The 12,013-nt window shown below is 53.1% G+C and overlaps 1 protein-coding gene across 1 annotated transcript in view; it reads left to right on the plus strand.

The window, feature by feature from the left end:
* Positions 1 to 12,013, plus strand: part of TMEM63C (transmembrane protein 63C) — a 129,156-nt gene that overhangs the window by 2,459 nt on the left and 114,684 nt on the right. The gene's annotated exons all lie outside the window — the stretch shown is intronic.

A 12,013-nucleotide genomic window follows, 5' to 3' on the forward strand; every position in this document is an offset into this window, starting at 1 on the left:
CCTGGTGCGACAGGGTCTAAAGACCCGTGTCCCCTCTCCTTTGTTAACTCACAAACAGGGTGGCTTTGGGTAAGTCACTTAGCCTCTGTAGACATCACTCCTGGCTGAATAACGAAGGATTCAAACTGGTTCTCCCCAGAGTTCTTCCCAGGCCTCACCATTTGAAAAATCTCTAGCTGTGTTACAGGTAAGCCATAAAATTAGCAGATTTAAAACAACCTGGGGTGCCTACAAAGTGGGTCCCTAGTGCTCTGGTAAGATGATTTTATTTATTTTTTATTTTTTAATTTTATTTATTTATTCATAGAGACACACAGAGACAGAGACAGAAACAGGCTCCATGCAGGGAACCCGATGTGGGACTCGATCCAGGGTCTCCAGGATCACACCCCGGGCTGCAGGCAGCGCTAAACTGCTGTGCCACTGGGGCTGCCCCTGGTAAAATGATTTTAAAGCATTCAGTCGGATTTTTAACTTGTATGTGGCTCTAAGGGAAGCATTTTGTTGGTCCGCATTGGTTTTGCCTTTCTTAAGATTGCCTGATTGCAGCAAATATGGATTTGCTAATTGCCATATAAAAGCCTGCTCTCAAAGAATTATGAGCCCCACAGGAGAATCGTTTGGGGTTAAGTCATGGCCTTCCTAGCCAGTCATCTGCAAACAGCCCCTCCTTTCTTTTTTTTTTTTTTTTTAAGATTTTATTCATTCAGAGAGAGAGAGAGGCAGAGTCACAGGCAGAGGGAGAAGCAGGCTCCATGCAGGGAGCCCGATGCGGGACTCGATCCCGGGTGTCCAGGATCACACCCGGGGCTGCAGGCAGCGCTAAACCACTGCGCCACTGGGGCTGCCCCAGCCACTCCTTTCATCTGAAATGAAGGATAATGGGTTGTATATGTTGGAGGGCATGTCAGTGAGCTTGCATGTCAGTCCAGATCTCTTTCCCCCAACCAGGGAGGATGTTTCTGCGAGCCTTTTAGGTTGACTTCATGTTGTTTCTAAGGGAAATAGTCATACACCATGTAAATGAGGTCCTGTTTTCTGGGTACCACTAAGCAAGCACACCACAAGAGAGGTGGAGGTGAGGTCCGTCTGATGACACAGTGTGAGCAGAAGGGCAGGAGAAAGAGGCAGCCGGAAGCAGACTTTCTCCGACCTCAGTTTCCTCTATCATAGGAGGGTGTGAGCTTTGCTGTCCACTTGGCCTCCCGAGGTTATGGTGAGGTGAGAAACAGTGATGTCTCTAAAGTGTTTTAAAACTGCCCCACGAAGTGAGGCAACCCCCTTGCACGCACACCCCACGGCCCCTCGAGGGTTGTCATTTGCTTGGAATAACGAAGACTATCGCCTACCAAAATCTCATTTCCAACTAACGGGAAGACGGCAGGTATCAACCCAGCCTTTGACTGGTTTCCTGGTGTCCTGGACCTCTCAGAATTCCTGCTTGGTTCTTAGAGCACGTGGCTTGCCTCCCTCCCTCTCTGAAGGATGGTTATGCAAGCCATTAGAGAATTGCTTGGAAGAACAGTCTGTATGGCTCCTGCCTCAAATTACGGCAGCTGGAGAAGATGAGCAAGAAAGAGAAAAGCCTGTGGAGTAGGAAGTTAACGCAGCAAGTGGGCGGAAGCCTTTAGGAAAGGGGGGGGGGGGTATCTGAAACCTGGAGGCCTATCCCGAGGCCAGCCGCGTGCGCCCAGGCAGCTTGAGTGATTAGTGTTTGGAGCGGGAGTGAAAAGAGCTGCCTGCAGGTTTCCTAACTCACTTTATCTCAGGAATAGCAGTAGCTTGGAGGAGGGCTCCTTACTACTGGTGGAAGTCTCTGTAACAGGTAGGCGTCTCTTTTCCGCAGCCCCCCCACCCCCATCCCCATAGCCTTTGATCGCTCTGGGGCAGATGGGAGCACTTGGCTTGGAGCCTGCCCTCCATTTGGGGCTAAGAGCCTGGCGAGCTTCCAGGAGCAGGCTGGGAGACCAGGAGCTGCTACTACCTGTAGATGGTACAAAACCCTAATACTCCTATGACAGTTGGGTTGAAATCACCCATCTTTACCCACGCCTCATACAAATCTGTAACCTGTCCCGAAATCAAGAGAAGACACTTCAAGATGCCCTCAAAAAAAAAAGTCTCACCCTCAGCGGGCCTGGAATCAAATTTAACGAATGCGAGGAAAGCCTGGTTCCTGGAGGCCTAGCGTCCTCCTAGCCTCCTTAAACCCCGGCTCCCCTCTGCACTCCAGCAAGGCTTCTGGGCTTCTAGCCTGTGACAGGGCCACTCAGGAAATGCAAATGAGCATTCACTTAAAACACACAGGAAAGGCAGTGAACCACCAAAACAAACATCCCTGACCACGAAGTTAAGGCATGGTTTAGACAGTGGGCTTTCACGGATGGTTTTCACGCTCTGGCAGGCCGAGAGGGGCCAGAATAACTTGCAGGGGAAAACCCTCTTTAAAAAAAATTTTTTTTATTTATTCATGAGAGACGTAGAGGGAGAAGAAGGTCCCCATGCGAGGAGCCCAATGGGGACTCAATCCCATGACCTGAGCCGAAGGCAGAAGATTAACTACTGAGCCACCCAGGTATCCCGAGAAAACCCTTTTTTAAAAGCCTATAGGTTGATCCTTGTCTAGTCAAGATCTATTTGGAAGCTGTGCTTCACAGTCTAGGCTGCTTTCATTCTTGAAGCATTTTCGGAGCATCAGTTAGTGAAGCCATTAGCTAGTAGGTTACTAATACTGCTGGTTGGGCCACAGTGACAGGACTGGCTTCCTGGCCCCACCAACCAGACCGCAGAGGCTGAAGCAGTGTGGGAGCTCCCCCTCCATGGTAAGCGTCTGCCACGCTCGCTGACTTCTTGTTTTTTTTTAATTGAGAAGAAAAGGGCTCTGGGTCTCTGAGGGTCAGAAGTGAGCACGCATTGACAGCACAGGCCAGCCCCAGGGCAATTCCCACTTTGGGGACCTTTAAAAATCCTCAAACCTGGGGTCTTCACTGCTTGGTTTCACTCCTCTTCCTCTTAACTCCCCCCAAATTTGTATTCTTCTCAACCCTGATCATTTCCACTTCTTCTAAAAGTCTGAATGACTCCCGAAGCTTACCCGACCAAGACATTGTCATTGTTACTTCACAGTAACAGAGATACATAAAGTCGTTAACACATTTATGTCCCAGGTGCTGACCTAGTGGTAGGGTGGTACATGAAACAGACGTGGTCTCTGCTGATACTCTTGCGGGAGGCTGGGTGGCAGTGGCCATCAGTTAGTCATCCCTTTGGTGGTTTGGGCCTCACTAGGTCTTACCCATCCAAAGTTGGCCATGTAGGTCTAGGCAAGGGGATATGTCCTACTCCTACTTTTATTTTAAAGATTAACATTTTGATAACTTTTGGGTTTAGCATCTGTTATTTAGGGCAAGGGTTTTTAATGTTAAACTACTAGTTGAGAACAGAAGTATCGATACAGGCACAATGTATTAGTTAGGTTTACCCCAACACCCAGGCATACTAAGAGTTCTCAGAACCTGTTTGGTGACTCACCTTAAACTTTTTTTTTTTAAAGACTATTTATTTGGGAGAGAGTACGCATGAGTGGGGAGGAGGGGCAGAGGGAGAAGCAGGACCCTGAGATCATGACTTGAGCTGAAGGCAGATGCTTAACCAATTGAGCCACCCATGTGCCCTAGATTTTTTTTTTTTTTTTTAAGATTGATTTATTTATTTGAGAGAGCAAGTGAGCTTGGGGAAGAGCAGAGGGAGAGAAAGAACCTAAGCAGACTCCCAGCTGAGTGCAGAGCCTGAAGAGGGGCTCCATCCTAGGACCCTGAGATCATGATCTGAGCTGAAATCAAGAGTCAGATGCTTACCCGACTGAGCCACCCAGGCACCCCTGGGCTTTTTAAAAAATTGAAATATAATTGACATACAATATACTGTTAGTTTTAGGTGTACATCATAGTGATTCAACACTTTTATACATTATGAAATGATCCCCATGATGAGTCTCGTTACCATCTGTCACTGTATTTCCAGACTTTTGAGCTCACCCACAGTAGCACCTGCATCTGCCAGCTGCGGCCGGCAAGAACATTTGCATGACCCCAAGCATGAGCACCTTCTGAAGTTCACCATAGGCATCTCACTTGCCTTACCCTAGTCCTGGCCCTAGCAGCACCAAACATTACGAAAGCCCAGCGCCTACAGAAAGACACAGCTCTGGGCCCTGGAGCCCTCAGAGCTGAGCCGGGAGATGGGACTCCTGGGGAAAGCACCAGCACACGGTAGTGTAGCCTACAGACCAGAGCTGCAGGGGCTCCACAAGGCCTTGCTCAAAAGGAACTCTAGGTGAGCTGAGATTTGAGCCAGGCTTGGCTTATGGTGCAGCTTGGATTGGCTCAGAGCAAGGGGCCAGTGTTTCAGGCAAGGAAAGAGCATGAGTAGAGGCGTCCTGGTGGGATGGAAATATCATGGCTTTGGGTCTGGATCCAGTTGGTTTCTGTGTGATCCTGGCAATTAGATAACCTCTCTGGGCTTCATTTCCTCATTTGTTAGGTTACTATCTCCTCTCAAAGCTTACTGTGCCCTCATGTATGAAGTATCTAGTACAGTGGCCCCACGTGGCGACTGCTTGATAAACAGTAATCATAAGATTGTTAGTGCAGGGGAAACATGTAGTTCCAGGAGTGAGGACAGGCCAGCTGGGCTGGCCCTGGTTCAAGGTCAGCCTTTCACTTTGTATTTAGAGGCAACAGCAGCAGCAAACCCGCCCAGCTCCCGGCAGCCACCCACACCCTGATCCACCCTGAACGGAGCCCCTCCTTAGGCACACACCCTGCAGAGTACTTGGCAAACACACTCTCCCCAGCCGGTGCGAGCCTCACCCCTGTTCAGGGCTGCACAGCCAGGGGGGTGGGGAGCCAGAGAGGAATCTGGAGTACATTGACTGTCAGTCCCACCCTAACCAGGATCTTTAACCTCGCACCTGGCCCAGCCTCCTGGCTGGTGACTCAGCCTCCAGGCTCCTGTACAGTCCACCCTCCACACCTGCATCGGGTGACCTTGGCACCCCCGCCCCCCCCCCCCCTTGCTCCCGTTACTGGCCTCCTCGGGCACTTCCATTGCAGTGTTCTTCCTGCACAGTGGCAGCCTCTGGGGAGCTTATAGAATCCAGATGCCCAGGCCACACCCCAGACAGATTCTACTAGTCTCCAAGATGTAGGACCTCCCCGCCCCCACCCGCTCAGGGTTTTTACAGCTCCTCAGGTGACTGCACATGTGCAGACAAGGCTGGGACTGCTCACTGACTCCCTGTGGCGGGGCTGATGTTGGGATTGGGGCTGGTGGGTGGAGGGATGAGCATGCACATACTAAGGAGGGGCTCTGTTCTGGAGGGGGGGGCAGTGTGCGGCTCACTGCCTGTAAGTACAAAGTGAAAGGCTGACCGTGGACCTAGACCTGCTCAGCCTTTCCTCTCACTTCTGGAACACTAAATGTGTTCGGTAGCATCGCCAGCACCCAGGGCCCTGTCAGAATCCTAGGCCCAACTGATTCCGCATCTGCGTTTTCACTGGATCCCCAGGTGATCCTTGCACACTGTCAGGTCTCAAGCAGTGGTGCCAGCTTCTACGAGATGCTCACAGTGGTCCAAGTGTGGCGCCAGGTGTCTCCTTTCAGCCTCTCAGGTATCAGCACCCCCTCTGGCAAACAAGGAAACACCTACCATCCATTCAACAAACCCTTCCCGAGTGCCTATCATGAGAGAAGCTTCACACCGGGGTCTGCGTATCAAAAATGGGTGTCCCCCTGCCGGAGAACAGCTCAGAGGCCAATGGGGTGTGATGCCAATGTCATGACTTACCAGCTGTGTGTTTCTGGGGGACTTCCTGGGCCTGAGGTCTGCTTTTCCCCTTGTACAGGTATGGGCTGTGGTCATGAGTAAGCAAATTTCCCTAGGCCAGGTTCTCACCACCCATCTGGATCTAGCACCCTCTCAAGAATGGTTGCTATTGTTACAAATAAAAGTACTGCCAGGTGATAGGGAGGAGGGGAGTGGAGGGACACGCTGCCAAGGTGGTGCCTGCAGAGGGGCAGCAGGGAAGAAAGCAGGGTCGTGGGCGCTAAGAACCTCCCAGGAATTGATGCACCGGGTGGGGGGGGCGGGGAGTGGACAAGGCTGCCCTGTCCTCGCACTCCCTGACTCCATTTCTCTGGATGAATGTCGGGTCAGACCACTGCTAGCAGCACGAGCCTGGGCGCAGATCTCGCCCTTTTGCCCCCCAAGCCCTGGGTGGCTCCGCGGCGAGGCAAGACCCGCAGCAGCCGGTCCAGTCCCAGGCTTGGCTTGCCCCCGGGTCCTCTCCCGCGCGCCGAGAGCTGGGTGTGCGGCCCGGCGGCGCCCCCTTGCGGCGGAACCGAGTCACTGCAGCGGGGCCCGGGACGCCCGCTGAGCTGACTGCGGCCCCGGGGCGCGCGGGGCGGGGAATCGGATTAGGGGTTTCGTGTTCCTCGAGCGCACCATTGTTTCCTGTAATTTAATTTCCTCCCCTGAAAGCGTTGCTAATTAAATCCTTTCTCCGGCGAGCCGCCTGTCCCCTCCCCTGCTCCTCTGTTGATTAAACCAGCAAGCAGGGGCGAGAGGCTTCTCAGCCTGGGGGAGGCGCTCAGGTGGGGACCTCGATGCTCTGGATGCTCACCCACCCCGCGGCGTCCCTCCTCCGGTCTCCGGGCTCCCTTTCCACCTGGAACCACCTGGACGAGCCATCCTTGCAGCCTAGGTAAAAGCGGGCACAGCCCTTCCCCTGCTGCTGGTGACCTCTGGAGGCCTGGAATCCATCAAAGTCCACTGCATGTCATTTTACCTCCTCTGTCCTTCTGAATCCTATTTCTCACCGCTTTCTCTCTCTCTTTTTTAAGATTTTATTTATTCATGAGAGAGACACAGAGAGAGGCAGAGACATAGGCAGAGGGAAAAGCAGGCTCCATCCTGTGGGTGGGATCTGGGACTGGATCCCAGGACCCCGGGATCACGCCCTAAGCCAAAGGCAGGCACTCAACCACTGAGCCACCCAGGTGTCCCTCTTTGCTTTTTCTCTTAAGAACTATTCCTACTTTCTCCCCCACTGTTCACAGCACCTACGGAGGCAGGCCCCTGGCACAGTGACTTCTGGAAGGTCACACAGCATGATGTGGGGCATAGCTGGGACTAGAACTTGGCTCTCCTGAAGCTTAGCCTCTCTGGAGTCACAAAGTGAGAGACCTCCAGGGGCCAAACAGGCAGAGGAAGAATGTGGGGTAGCCCTGTGTGGGGTAATAGAGAGGGGTGGGGTTTGTGGCAAAGTAGAGCAGCTTGTCCCTTTGGGGGTCATTCAAACAGCGTGCCCCATTGAAGGCCAAGAGTGCCCAATTGCTGGTCAAGTCTAAGAGTGAGTTCAGTGTGCGAGGACGGCAGTGACCTGCCCTGGGCGCCAGGGACTCAAAGGCACAACCACTGGGCACTCAGGCCTCAGTGTGGTGATCTTTCTGAGATGCCACTTCCTGGGTGGGTGTAGGCAGCCCCCTGCTCAGTTCTGCCTATTGAGACCTGGTTCCTGCCACTCCTCCCCCACGCTGTGGAGAAGGGTCCCAGGCCTGCCCCCCTCCCACTGCTTGTGCAGGGTCCCCTTCCCCTTAGGGTGTAAAGGGACCCCATGCTCCTCTGCGCTCTATATGACATCCCCTATGCAGACCGCTGCTGGCCCAATTCGCAGCTAGCTGTCAGGCTGAGAAAGAAGGTAGCTCAGGAAAATCCCAGAATTTGAAAGGAGTTTCGGGGACCAATGCTATTTTTAAGGAGATATTACTGGTGAGGATTTCAGGGATCACACAGAAAAGGGGGCATTTGGGGACAGGGACTCCAGAAGAAGCCCCCCACGTGGGAGCGCCTCCTCCCTGGAAGACCCCACGACCTGGTTCTCCGTGCTTTCTGCTCGGGGTTCCAGGTCACTGCCCCCTTCCCTGCCTGCAGAGCTTTGTGCTAATGCTGCCTTAATTGGGGGGAGGGCCATTAATGTGTGATCCCACTTCACCAGCCATCCCTTTGGCCCCTCCGGAGGCCTCTTTTCCCATATGTCACAGATGAGCTTTGGCAGATGTTGTCTGCCTCGGAGCCTGCTCCCTTTTAGGGTCTTCGGTGGCTCCCCTGCCCTGGTCTCCAGAGGGTGGGTGTGGAGCCGTGCCGGCTGTGCTCAGCCCTTCGGTAGTGTGTGGTCCCTTCCTGCAGGCACCCCGATACTGTCTGGCAGGGCAGCAGCCCAGAAATAGCTCAGGCCTCCTCCCTGCCCCCCTCCAGTAGACATCATCCTTGAGACCTGGGGCGGGGTCCTCAGCCTGGACTGTCCTCAGACATCCACAATTAGCTTCTGGAAGAAGCTGCTTCATCCTGGGCAACTTGCCCATAATCATCCGTCTGGGAGGGACCAGAGACACCTCAAGGTTCTCCGCATCCTGAAGCCTGCCTGTTTTCTCCCACAGAGCCACCTAACGCAGCTGACTGTGAGCTCTAGAGAGGCTGAGGCTGGACCTAATTCCTAATTCTCTGTGTCCACCAGGGCCTTCTGCATAACATGCTCCATACGTGGGTTAAATGAAGGAGTCAGTCGATGAATTAATGAACGAACACTCGACTGTTACTTATCAGCAGGGCGTTTATTGGATGTCCACAATACAAAATCTAGCAGTCTGGGTTAAAAGCATAAACTCAGGAGCAGACAGCCCGAGTTCGAATCCCAGCTCTGGCACTTACCAGCTGCAAGGCTTTGGGCAACTTATATGACCTCTCTGGGCCTCAGTTTCTTTACCTGGAAAATAGGGGTAATTAATAAAGCGGAGGGATCCCTGGGTGGCGCAGCGGTTTGGCGCCTGCCTTTGGCCCAGGGCGCGATCCTGGAGACCCAGGATCGAATCCCACATCAGGCTCCCGGTGCATGGAGCCTGCTTCTCCCTCCGCCTGTGTCTCTGCCCCCCCCTCTCTCTCTCTCTGTGACTATCATAAATAAATAAATAATTAAAAAAAAAATAAAGCGGAGCTGGTGGGGTTGCTATGAGGAAGAGTTACTATAGATAAAGGCTGTATGAGAGGGGCCTGGCACGTCGTGAATGCTCAGTAAATGTTGGTCACTATTACTTATTACTCACATGTCAATGATCGTGTCAGGGCTCTATACTATCTGGTAGGTACCGCAGGAACCAGAGGACTCCACCATTGCCATTCCCCGCCCCCCAAGGTTCAGCTGGGAGACAAAACCCACAGAGGAGGGAAGATTTCCCTGGGGGCTGGACCTGTCAGGGCTAATGGAAGAAGCACATGGGGACCACTAGGTGCCTGTGTGGAGGGAGGGTGGTGCAGGGGGCCATGAAGAGGACACAGGCCTCTTCAGTCAGGATGAGAGGATTATACATCGTGAAAGCTCCCCCCTCTGCATGAGCCCCTGGCTGTCATCTTGGTAGAAACGTCTTCCTTCTACCCTACTCGCTGCAGTTGTACGAGAAAGAAAGAGTGATGGGGAGCTCTTTCCAGAGGCAATTCATTCAGGAACCCCGGGGGTCTCTGATGTTCCCAGATGAGTTCTCCAACAGCTTTGGGCTGAACCCCTGGGGACTGAACCTGACCCCGTGCCTTTGGTCTCCAACCTGGAGGACCCTGCTGATCACTAGAAAAACTAGACATTGGTTCTTGCTTGATTCTTCCAAGCATGACAACCTGCAAAGTGATCAGAGGGGAAGAGGCGGGTCTGTGGGGAGCATGGCCTGAGGACTAAACTGCTCCAGCGGTGATGGCATGATACTGACTGGTGCCCCCATTGCTCCTAAATGGAGACTCACAATTCCCAGGAATCACGTGGTATCCCTGCCTCTGGCACAGTCCCTCCTACCCCTACTCCCCCCTAGGGCCCTGCTTTCCTGTCTGGCAACTCATATTCATCCTGTATGACCTGGCATTGCCTCCTCCGGGAAGTCGTCCAGCCTACCCGCTGAGTGAGTGCTCTCCTCCTTCTGCAGCACCCTGTCCTTCTCCCTCATGACTGTCTGCAATTGGTCCTCTTCCCTGTGAGCTCCCCAAGGTCAGGTAATAGATCTCATTCATCTTTGCATTCCTGGTTCTTGGCATCATGCCTGGCATGGAGTCAGCATCAATGAATGTCTGAGGAGCTGGGCCAGCACCACTCCCAGAGAAAGGAATGAAGACAGAAGCAGAACCCAACATCAGGAGCAACTGAGCTACCCCAGGCCCCCCACCCCACCAACAGGCTCACAGGTCCAAGGTTCTTCCTCATCTCCAAAGCATCTCAGAGGAGGCAGGAGCAATGTATCCTGGCTCCCTGTCCATCCCCTCCTTTTCTCCCCAGCAGGAGGAGCTGCCTCCCCAGCATACTGGAGAGCATGCCCAGAGGAAGGTTGATGAGAGGAGCAATGAGGCCAGTTGCAGGACACTGAGTTGGTTATTGTGCCTGGAGTACGTGCACGGAGTGACAAGGACAGGAATGACAAGGACAATCATGCTCTTGGGAAAGGAGACTGGCTAAAAGATGGCTGCTGGGACCTAAGGACTGGCTTCTTCATTATAGCAGGTGGGGGCTCAGGTCTCTTCAAGGACTTGTGACCTCTATTCTCACAGGCAGATGTTTTCTCCCAGCTTTGGCAGTCAGAAGGTTGTGCTGCGCGGCTCAGTGTGCAGATTGCCCTGCCTGAGGCAGGTTACAGAGTGGTTAGTTACGAGTGACACCATCAATCACCGACCAATGGACAGAGGCGAGTGATCCCGGTTACCCTGAACCCCCAAGTCATGATCTCCCCACTCCATTGGCCCTAATGGTCTTTCCTTTGAGATCACCTTGACCATCCTGTCTCAACCTTCAGGATCACCTGGGGCCTTCTCCCCCTAGACCCTTCCAACTCATGCTCATGTCTGTGAAGTGGCTCTGACACTTTCCCTTCCTTTACTGGCTCACAGCCAGTATGCCTACCTAAGCCCTGGTGTATGTCACCCTCAGCAAATGCCTCCTCTTGGGCCTTCCCCACTTCTAGTCTACCCACCAAAGCCCCACTTTCTGAAATTGAGCTCTAATCATGTAACTCCCTTGCTCACAACCTGTAATGGTTCCCCTATCAACTTCACTCCAGATCTCTTAGTTCAGGTTCCAACTCTTAGATTTAAGTCCCTCTGCCTCTCTGTGGTGTCTTCTATGCTCACAGTCCCATGATCACTCCAAAGCTCCAGGCCTGTTCCCTTTTCCTGGAATGCCCCCCCCCCCCCCGCCCCGTCTATCTCTGCCTGCTCAAATCTCATCCATGCCTCCAGCTTCTCCACATATGGAAGCTCCCTTGTCTCTACAGCTGGGGTGGGCTCTCTTCCTCCTCTGGGGTTTCCCAGGAACCTCTCCTAGGATGTGAACCTCTGGAGGACAGTGTTGTCTCATCTTCTTCCAGCCCCATAGTGTGCACAGCAAAGAGATGTGGAATGAGCAAATGAGCACAAAATCTAAGCATTTGTTTGGTCAATATTTACTGAGCACCTACTATGTACCCAGCTCCTGCTAGGCATTCAGGATACAACGGTGAAAAGGCGAGTGTCTGACCTGTGGAGTGTAGACAGCCCATGCTCTAGAATGTGCTGAAGATTAGCCACAGCTCTATTCATCTCCTCCCTGCCCCTCACCCAGCATACCAATGGTTGTTCATTGGCATGTGTCCAGGGAACGCAGACCCATATACATACAACACTGGCCTAGGCTGAAGATTCTTCAGCAGCCCAGATGGAACTAGCACTTTGTAGTTGTGTCTTCCACTAGTCCAGGCCTGCTTGTCTTTAGGATGCATCAGACGTCATGCCCATTCACCTGCTCAGGGACCACTCCCTTCCTGCAGGGCCCCACCCCCTCTCTGTTGCCCCCAGGACTGGGCAGCTTGTAGTCTCCAAGTGTTGTAGGGGCTGAAAGGTCAGGGAGCCTGGCTGATCCTCAGGAGCCGTCAGCTCTGACTGTGATGG

The sequence above is a fragment of the Vulpes vulpes genome, chromosome 6, assembly GCF_048418805.1.
Source record: "Vulpes vulpes isolate BD-2025 chromosome 6, VulVul3, whole genome shotgun sequence".
In the NCBI taxonomy this organism is placed as follows: domain Eukaryota; kingdom Metazoa; phylum Chordata; class Mammalia; order Carnivora; family Canidae; genus Vulpes; species Vulpes vulpes.